Below are 10,640 nucleotides of genomic sequence, written 5' to 3'. Positions count from 1 at the left end.
TGGTGAGACAAAACCACGACTCGTCAGTGAAGAGCGCTTCTTGCCAGTCCTGTCTGGTCCAGTGACGGTGGGTTTGTGCCCATAGCCGACATTGTTGCCGGTGATGGCTGGTGAGGACCTGCCTTACAACAGTCCTACAAGCCCTTAGTTTAGCCTCTCTCAGCCTATTGCAAACAGTCTGAGCACTGATGGAGGGATTGTGCGTGCCAGGAACGCACAATCCCTCCATCAGTGCTCAGACTGTCCGCAATAGGCCGAGAGAGGCTCGACTAAGGGCTTGTAGGACATTCCCCCAAGATGGAGGGATTGTGCATGTCCTACAAGCCCTTAGTCGAGCCTCTCTCAGCCTATTGCGGACAGTCTGAGCACTGATGGAGGGATTGTGCGTTCCTGGTGTAACTCGGGCAGTTGTTACTGCCATCCTGTACCTGTCCTGCAGGTGTCATGTTCGGATGTACCCATCCTGTGCAGGTGTTGTTACACGTGGTCTGCCACTGCAAGGACGGTCAACTGTCTGTCCTGTCTCCCTGTAGCGCTGTCTTAGGCGTCTCACAGTACGGACATTGCAATTTATTGCCCTGGCCACATCTGCAGTCCTCATGCCTCCTTGCATGCCTAAGGCACGTTCACGCAGATAAGCAGGGACCCTGGGCATCTTTCTTTTGGTGTTTTTTAGAGTCAGTAGAAAGGCCTCTTTACTGTCCTAAGTTTTCATAACTGTGACCTTAATTGCCTACCGTCTGTAAGAGGTTAGTGTCTTCATGACCGTTCCACAGGTGCATGTTCATTAATTGTTCATGGTTCACTGAACAAGCATGGGAAACAGTGTTAAAACCCTTTACAACGAAGATCTGTGAGGGGCTGGACGGTGGTGGAATGGTTTACAGAGCTGTATCATCTGGGGACGGGCTCCTCAAGCAAAGCTGAGAGAAAGAAGAGTAAACAGAGAAGCCATCAACGTATCACTTATATTAGCACTAAAGACAGACAAGAATATACCATCTTACCCAATGCATGCATGTGTACAGTTACATGCAATAAGGGGTCTGAGTCTTGTAAAAGGTTTCAGGACAGGTATTGAATTATTTCCCTCTTGTATTTTAGATATAGATACACCCACATTTCTTCTTGGTTACTTCACAATGCAGTAGGTGTGGTGGCACAAGAATGTTTTGAATGCCCACACACTGCCATTGTCTACCATGGATTTAGTCATACTGTATCTGGACTAATGTACTACTCATATACTGATAAAATAACAAAAGCCATGGAAGTCAAATGTGGGTGAAATGACCTGTGTGAGGGCACTCTGGCTACTGTGTTGGCGTTTCAGGTCACTACCACATGGTAAGCAGCCAGGTCCGAGTTACACTGGAACAGGACTGGAACTTGGGTCTCTTCCAAAAATTAGAGACGTCTCTCTTACATACTGATCAGATTTTATGTTCAATTTAATCTTTCCTAAATTTGTATATATTTTCAATGGGAGGGTTGCATTTTAATAGATATTGGGTGCATCCCATTTGGCACCCTATTCCCTATATAGTGCAGTACTAGTGATTAGTGCACTACAAAGGGAATATTGTGCCATTTGCGAAACCATCATTGTTTTAAAGCAGAGGAATTGCTAGCTTGTTCGCTTTTCCTTATGAGAGGGACCGTTACTCACAGGTTGGATAATACATTCTCTTGTTAAGGTTGGGGAAATATTCCCATTACATGAAGATCCATATGCAAGCAAACTGAAATCAATAACTATAACTGTGCACTATGTACGGTAAATAGTGAAATGTGAGTAAATGATTACTGGTGTAAATGGATACAGACATTCAACCTAACCAACCCTCTGCCTGGTTTTGTAGAGATAGCAGAGGATGCCTATTATCAGACACTGGTTTGTTACATTCAGGTTTATAAACAGAGCTAACCCCAGCTCATCTCCCCAATGCCTAACGAGCTAAGCATGACAGGGAGGCAGGCCCCTGTTGTTAATTTTATTGCTTGTGGAGAGCAAGGCACAACTGATTGCCTCATCCACGTTAATTGAGCCTCTGTTACTACAGACCCTGAGGTGATAGAGACACAAAAAGCCAAACATGGGGCTTGGTGGTCACTTTTGAATTAACTGACTGTGAGAAAGCTACAGGAAAATCTGCATGGTGGGGTTAGCTAATTATCAAGCTATTAACAAATAGGCTCTTTCAGACCTTCTGTTCTACAAGGAAAAAAACATGGATCTCTGTCAGCTTCATCTAAGGGAGCTTGTCTCAAGTTTCACCTTTGCCTTCTGTTTGATTTCACCACAAACAGTATGTGCTACTGGCAATTTCACATACTTTTGTTTAACAAAAAGGTAATAGGAAAAATATTATGTTTCACTGCCAGCAGACTGTTGCCATGACAACAGGCCACCGTCACAGTGAACGGGTGGCTCTTGTCGAGCTGCACTGCTTTCGGAATCCCAGAATCCACCTCTTTTCTTCCGAGGTGGCCATGGGCCCCCTTTCTCCAGATATACTCCTCCCCTTCGACACCAAGATAGAGTGAAGAGAATAGTTACGTTCTTCAGCACACACCCCAGGATTCATGAATCTGCACAATCCTTAACAGACAGCCCTCTCTTCTCCCTCGTCTTACCTGCCCTCCCTTCTCCTCCCTGCTCCTGCCATGCCAGCATAATGGCTCTATCTCTGGGAGAGCAGAGCTGAACAAAGCCAGCCCTAAACAATGAGGTGACTGTGCCTGCAACCTCCCTATGGGAGGTCATGCTGATCATTGACACATTCTGACATGCATTCTCCACAACTTTCTACCCTTTGGAAAATGTCTAATACACATCTGTTAAAGCATTTGCTGAAAGCACATCTCCATGGACATTACAGAAACCGATTGGTACAGTGTTCAATTAGCTCTTCTAATAAAGTGCGTTATCTAACATCCAAAGTTTACTGATGACATCACATTTCTCCAATACTTTATATAAATTGAAAATGTCCGCTTAAAGCATATTGTCACGCCCTGGCCTTAGTATTTTGTATTTTATTAATTATTTTGGTCAGGCCAGGGTGTGACATGGGTATTTATGTGGTGTGTTTTGTCTAGGTTTTTTTTGTAGGTTATGGGATTGTGGTTAGTGAAGTAGTCTAGGTAAGTCTATGGTTACCTAGAGTGGTTCTCAATCAGAGGCAGGTGTTTATCGTTGTCTCTGATTGGGAACCATATTTAGGCAGCCATATTCTTTTGAGTATTTCGTGGGTGATTGTTCCTGTCTCTGTTGCACCAGATAGGGCTGTTTCGGTTTTTTCACGTTTTTGTATATTCATTTTTCAGAAAACCGTATCATATATTCCCTGATTGCTAATGCCCCCTACACACCTGATCCAATGGCTAGAGTGAAGGCTTTCCCACAGGCTACCATGGTGATGCTCTGTAGGCCCAGGAAGGGCACACGACTGGTCCGACGGGAGCTACAGCCCAACTGACCATGCTGGTTACTACCAAATGTGAAACACTGACCCTCCTCTGGACACACGGAACAGGGGAATTAAATGTGTGAAGAAGATTGTTATTTTGTATTGTCAAAAGACACATAGAAGCACAAGCATCCTATAGTAGATAATACTATATATTACAATACATCTAGATGTTTTACTATTTAGGCATGACACGGGGGGATGTCACATCCTTGCAGCTTATAGGAACTTTGGATTTCTAATTACAATGGGTTCAGGAACTGCATGGTGACATTTCAGGTGAAGACAAAATATAATTTCACCTCTGACAGCAACCAAGTGGGCTGTTCCAATATAAATGTAAACAACCTTGTCCACGTTCAGCGGTGCTGATTGGACAAGACTGAACGAGTGGACTACTTCAATCTGGTCACAGGGGGCTGGCTCCTTTGCAGTGTTGATCTTATCCAACCGCAGGTTGTTGAACCTAACCAAGCACATTTATAGGAGTCGCAATTGTTTTCATGGCAACACATTTATAGGCTTAAATGTAAATGATAATGGGAGCCAAATTCTGATCTTTTGCTCAATTATTGGCATGCAAAAGATCTGATCTGATTGGTCCAAACACAATTATTGGAAAACTAACAGAAGTGGACTGCCTGTGTAAACACAGCCTTAGAAGAAAATATCAATCTACTATTCTGGTCAATTAATTAAAAATAATGTTTGAATCGTATCAAAAGGGAAACATTGATATCTTAAAAGTAAACTAGATCCAGTTGACCTTATCAGCTGAAATGTGTTTTCTACAATTTCACACTACAAAAGTGTAAGGAGGAAATGCTGTGTCATGTTCTGTAAGAATTCATTGAGGGGGAGTTCTGTGTTCAAGGCAGAGAAAATATTCCGTACGGAGTAGAGTGAGTAAGAGAGTTAGGGAGGGCTCCTGCTAGTAGGTAAACTAGTAGGTAAACCACAGGTATCTGGGCAGTGCTTTCTCCACTCAGCATCACACTATGCCCTGCTATAGCACTCAGGCCTGGATTCAAATACTATCTGAAATCTTTCAAATACTATGACTGTAAGCTTTAACCTGTCTGTAGTGACAGATAGGCAAGGTTAGCAGTTTTTAGAATATTATATTGGTTCCATTAAACCACGCAAACTCAATTAAACCCAGATCAACTATTTGAAATAATTTCAAATAGTATTTGAACCCAGATCAGATAGCACTGTGCTCATTCTCCTAAACCTCGCTCTAATAGAACCCTGCTTCCTGCCCATGAGGATTTCTGGTAGATGGGTTAACTATCAGAGAGAGTGTTTGTCACCGTATGAGAATGCTGCCTCACTGGATATTGGCCCAGAAGAAAATGGCATACACCACCTCTATAAACCCATGCATTAGTTTAACACAAAAAAGCATGTCAATGAAGAGCTATGTCAGTGCTTAAGCAAGCAGGGTGTTGGTGCAGTGGAAATAAAGTTAGCATGTTTCACCTTTAACGTGAGCGCTGCTCTTTAGTGAGTTGTTAATGAAAAGGATTGATCGCATTAATAGTAACCTCTGTGGAATACCAGTACAATTTCACAGCACTTTCATGCAATAACTGAATATGTTCATTATGTTGTTACTACATTCCAGGGGAATGTTTATCCTAATGAATGCACAATATTTAGGCTCGAAAACAAGCATCTGTTCAGAAGAGGAAATTGATTTTAAATGTGGACTAGTTTGTTACATGCATTGTAGCTCATATCTTGATCCTACTAGAGGATTTTTGCTTACTGGTTAATTGGAACTCAAATATTCTACTAAGTAGCCTATAAGAGAAGGTAACTTTACCCGATGCTGCCACAGGCCAGAATGCTGTTATGGGTGCTGATAACCATGGAGCAATCCACTCCACACAGTACCCTGTGGGCCTCAAACTCCCCTGGCACACACACCTGCTGGGGAGAGTTGTGGGAGTCCTGGATGCCCAGCCCCAGGCGACCTGCCACAGAGGGGAACAGATAGGGAACATGAGGGTGCAGAAAGCAAAACATTCTGTTAGAATGCCAAGCTCTCCCACAGCCACTGCTGACATAATCAAAGAAGACAGAGAGTGATTGACGACCCCCAAAATAAACTTGCTCATTTACCATTGTCACCTCTTCCCCAGAAGAATATTTCTCTGTCATTGGTCACAGCAAGCACATGGGAAGCATCACATGACACCTGGACCAGCTCGTATCCGAGTAAGGCCTCCACGATCTTGGGCTAGGCATAAATACATATAGAGAAATAATATCAAGCTTTCCCCCAGAACGACTGACAACGTTTATAACAAACCTCAAAATCATAGACATTTACCTGTGTTACATCATTAAAATTCCCCATGTCCGAGACAGCCATTGCTTCCGCTTCCAAACGTCATAATAACACCTCGTTCTGCAAATTTAAAATAAATAGAGGAGATTATAGGTACGATGAGCTGATGGGTGTGGCTATAGCATAGTGTGTGTTTTAATCCCTAACAAGGGAATAATAATCTGCTCCACCACAGTGATAAATGGTGATAAGGGAGCAGGAAATAGAGCTGGGAGTTTAATCCTGTGTTATCTGCTTTTGGTATTGGACTAATGACAGCTCACTCAAGACTATGACTGTGACTAACGGTGTATCCCAGTTAGAGAAAGTATACCTATTAAACGCCAGGTCAGCAGTGTGGAGATTACATTCTGTAGGGGAGGACGAACACTGATGAATGTTCTGTAAAAGAGGTGATTACATCCACACTTCCAAGTGCAGCTTACATTCTAATGCTGCTCCAGTGCTTTATGATAGTGCTATATACTGCAGTGTGTGTGTGCGGTAGCAAAAACACACAGTGAATAAATATTGATTTCCTATAGTGAAGCTCCCCTACTGAGGCTGACCTGACACAGATGCTGTGCCCCCCAGCAGGAAACAATAAGCGATGGTGTACATCCCAAATGGCACCCTATTCCCTATATAGTGCACTACTTTGACCAGAGCCCTATGGGCCCTTAGTGCACTACTTTTGACCAGTGCCCTATTGACCCTGGTCAAAATTAGTGCACTATATAGGGAATAGGGTGCCAGTTGAGATGCTATTATGGCCTGTACCTGTCATACAGGTGGTGAAGAGATCCCCACAGGACACAGACTTGATGGTGACTCCAGACTGTCCCTCCAGAAAGCGAGAGCTGAACTGCAGCTGCATCTGTTCTACTGCACCAGGCAGAGTGGGCTCACCAGATCCTACTGACATCACCTGGCACCGTACCATTAGGATGTGGTTAGGAAATGTGTGAATACTGCTGATACTAAAGACTATCCAGATAACACTCTCATATCGTTAAAAACAAATCCTTCATCTTGTAACCATTCTAATGCATAATCTGAGGGTATTAAAGTGGCAGCTAGTAGCTTAGATGGTTACGGGCAATATTTATCTATGAAACCTAACTGAGGTTGACAAGGCTAATTCAGACAGAGAAGGGAAATGTGGATCAAGAAATCCAATCTGACCTCCTAGGTGATGAGTCAGCCTGACTTGGTGACGCCCATCTTCTGTGTGCGTCCCAGGGCCACCTGCAGCACCTCTGTGTTGAGCATGGGCAGACGCAGGGATGCCACTGCCCCATGTGTACACTGATGACAGCGGGAGGGAGTGCAATTGTCCTGTTCCCATCTGTCCATCTAGTACAGGACAAAACATTATACTAAAGGGTGTTAATTATTACAGAACCGGTTCAATCATAGATGTGGCAGGAATGTCACTGACCTCTGAATGACCTTGTGCCGGTCATTCGCCCTCCCGGTTTACCATGACCTCCTGACTGCACGGTGGACAGTGGTTTCTCAATTATGGATCAGAAATCAAAATGTATTTGAATATTATATACATACACTTCCATCAATGGTAATGTATGTATACATGAGATAAATTGTTGTTTTCTTACGATGAGTCTGGTGACTAGAAGCTAGTGGCTTTGTCTGTGTCCAAAATGGCATCCTATTCCCTATATAGTGAACTGTATAGGGAATAGTGTGCCATTTGGGATAGACTTTTGTGGCATTCACTACCTGCACATTTTGACGTTGCCTATATCAGTGAAGCGGTTGAGCAGGGGTTTGATGCAAACAGGGTGGGCCATGATCTCATTGAGCTGTGGGCGTTTGGATGGGTCCAGGTTGAGCATGTTCATTATGAACTTCCTGAGTTCTGGACGGTACAAAGGTACCACTCATGATCTTCAACACTAGGGCAGGTAGGTTCTGTAAAAGAAGGAAGAGTGAGTAAGCCCAAGGAGAGGAATTAAATATTAAAACAATGCTAATGCCTTGATTTCTTTATGGGTTTACTTTTGGACCAGTAAGCTTTATGCATCATCCAACAAATTAAATACATTTTACATGGAGATGGAAAGATACGTGCTTCAAAAACTAATGTGAGATATGATTCACTTCAATGCTATTTTTGGATCCTGTGCAAGGACAGTTTCTGAAATTGTAATGGCAATGTACGAAGTGCATTTGAAAGAAATGTGTACAGCAGTCTCAAAAGCTCTCGAGGCTGGCTAGCTCACATAGAACACAGCCCAGCACCCAGATATCACTCTTCTGATTATAGGGCTTTCCATCACACAGCTCCGGAGAGATGCAGCATGGGGCCCCCACCACCTGAATGGAAATAAAACAAAGGATCAACTCTACTGCCAGTGCTGCCTATGACTATGCTTATCATCAGCGGACGCATTTTGCTGTTACTATGTAGTCAGGTGACCAATGCTAGATCATGTCCACTCACAGTGTAGGCTTTGCTCTTGCTGACAAGGATTTTGGAGATTCCAAAGTCACCTATTTTGACAATCATTTGATGCTTGTCAAGCAGAATGTTCTGGGTCTTCAGCTTGCGGTGTAGGATGGATTTGTTGTGCACATGGTACAGGGCCAGCAAGATCTGGACTAAGAACTACAGAATGATGTCCTCATCCAGCAAGGAGTTACAGTGCTTCTGAATGTAGTCGGCTAGGGCTCCACCTACAGTAAGAATCCAGGGAAATAATAGTTACAGTAGAATAGATCATGCTCTCAGGCCACTGAGTTTTATAACATAATGCAGTGCCCTATATCATATATCTCCTGAAGCTTTAGAACAGGGACTGACATCTGATGAGACCTCATGGGGAACATCTGACAAGCAAAACATATGACACCCTATGTTACAGCATAGGTGTCAGACTTTCATGAGATCAGTGAGCTATGTACTTTATGGGGGGGGGGGGTAATGTGACAGTACCTGGTGCATATTCCATAGCGATCATCAGAGCCTTGTCCTCCAGGAGGTTCTCATAGTACTCTATGATGTTGGGGTGGTTGAGCAGCTTTAGCACCTGGCACTCGTTCTGGGCGTTGAGGCGTTCATCACTGAACATCTACTCTACTGGGATCTACTTCAGGATCACAAAGGCCCCGTCACTGCGCAGGCGACACAGGTGCACTATCCTGTCACACATGACATGGGAAGGTGGAGAATGAGTAGCGTGGTGAAGAGTTGGGAAAGTGTGTTCTGGTGTAGGCTATCCCCTTACAGTGGGCCTACTTGCTTGTATGCTCTTGTACATTATTGCTACTGATATGGATGCTAAATCAAATCAAATTGTATTTGTCACATGTGTTTAGCAGATGTTATTGAAAATTGCTATGTAATGTGAAATCTGTGAATATATTGTAAAGTTTTTTTAAATGTATAAACTGCCTTAATTTTGCTGGACCCCAGGAAGATGGGGTAATAAATACGAATGCATTCATGCATGTGGGCATTAGAACTAGAATTTGACCATTTATATAATGGGCAAATAACATTACACATCACAGTTAGTTATGACTAAAAAGACAGCACAGTAGCTTTGCACTCATCATGTACTAGTATTGTACAATATTGATTAGGGCAGCGATAGAAATACAATGAGCGCATAATTCGAATTCTATGAGCGCGGGACATTTAATTAAAGATGGGCGCGACTGAACCAATGTACATGCTTTCCGTGATTTAAGTTTGACAGGAAGAGAAATTAAACATCACAAAGTATTGTAACGACCCTGGGTTTATACGCGCGGAAATCGACTCTGCCGCTCTAGCATGCTTTTGCAGCACAGTCGATAGCGCGCCGGACCTCGGGCTAGAAGGTCGAGGGTTTGTGACCTGCTCCCTGCCTGTTTCATTACACTGGTGTCAGAAGTGATCGGACCTTGCATCCACGACAGTGCGTGTGCTTGGCCGGTGAGCGCGTTCCTGTAAAACGTAGAGTCCCAAGCTAGAAGGGAGTGAGTAGTGTAATGACCCTGGATTTTTAAGCGCGGAAATCGACTCTGCCGCTCGAGCATGCTTTTGCGGTACAGTCGATAGCGCACCCGACCTCGGGGTCGAGGGTTCGAGACCTGCTCCTTGCTGTTTCATTACAGTATGAATGAGAGTACTGTGCCTTAGCAATGTAGTTTCATCAAGAAGTTCATCAAGTACATTTTTTCGGATTACCCAAAAGCTCCTCTTCCGACCACTTTGATTTTCTCATACTTCTCCATCTCTGTAAAGACGAGGCTGTAAAAAAACATCAAAATTCGTCTCCAGGTAACACTTCCTCTGCTCCTACAGAGATCAACTAGGGACAAAAGGCACGCAAGTCTGAAAGCGAGCTTCTTCTGTTTTCCTTGAGCCTGAGTCTAGGGCTATTTGTGGTTACACAAAGGCTTTTTGTTGTAGGCTATTATTGTATGCTCCTTCATATAATTTTACTAAATTAGACATTGTCATCATAAATGCTGTTGTGTGTGTGTGAGTGAGTGTTAATTCCCATATTATCTCTCTCCTAGGTAGGGCTGTAGATAACAGTGTCTAGACGGCATGTAATTATGGAGCGCCTTCCCTTTGGCTGAGATAAGCAGGCAGCTGGCAAGCTTTGCTCCTGTCCCTTCTGCTTCCGTCTCTGCTCTAATGCAGGCCATAACAAACATATTGTAGTCTCTCTGACGAGGCCTTGTCAGGTCTGTAATGCGCTGGTTACACATCACAGCCCTCATTTGAAGCAGCAAATTTTCTGCTTATTCTCAGGTACATCTTCCAACACCACATGCTGATCTGAAAATCATTGTAATCAATGTCTGTTTACACT

The 10,640-nt window shown here is 43.6% G+C and overlaps 1 pseudogene; it reads right to left on the bottom strand.

The window, feature by feature from the left end:
- Positions 1–732: 732 nt before the first annotated feature.
- LOC112267084 lies at positions 733–10,268 on the bottom strand (annotated as a pseudogene).
- Positions 10,269–10,640: the final 372 nt, after the last annotated feature.

This window comes from Oncorhynchus tshawytscha, linkage group LG14 (genome assembly GCF_018296145.1).
Source record: "Oncorhynchus tshawytscha isolate Ot180627B linkage group LG14, Otsh_v2.0, whole genome shotgun sequence".
In the NCBI taxonomy this organism is placed as follows: Eukaryota; Metazoa; Chordata; class Actinopteri; order Salmoniformes; family Salmonidae; genus Oncorhynchus; species Oncorhynchus tshawytscha.
This window is presented reverse-complemented; position numbering and strand designations above follow the sequence as displayed.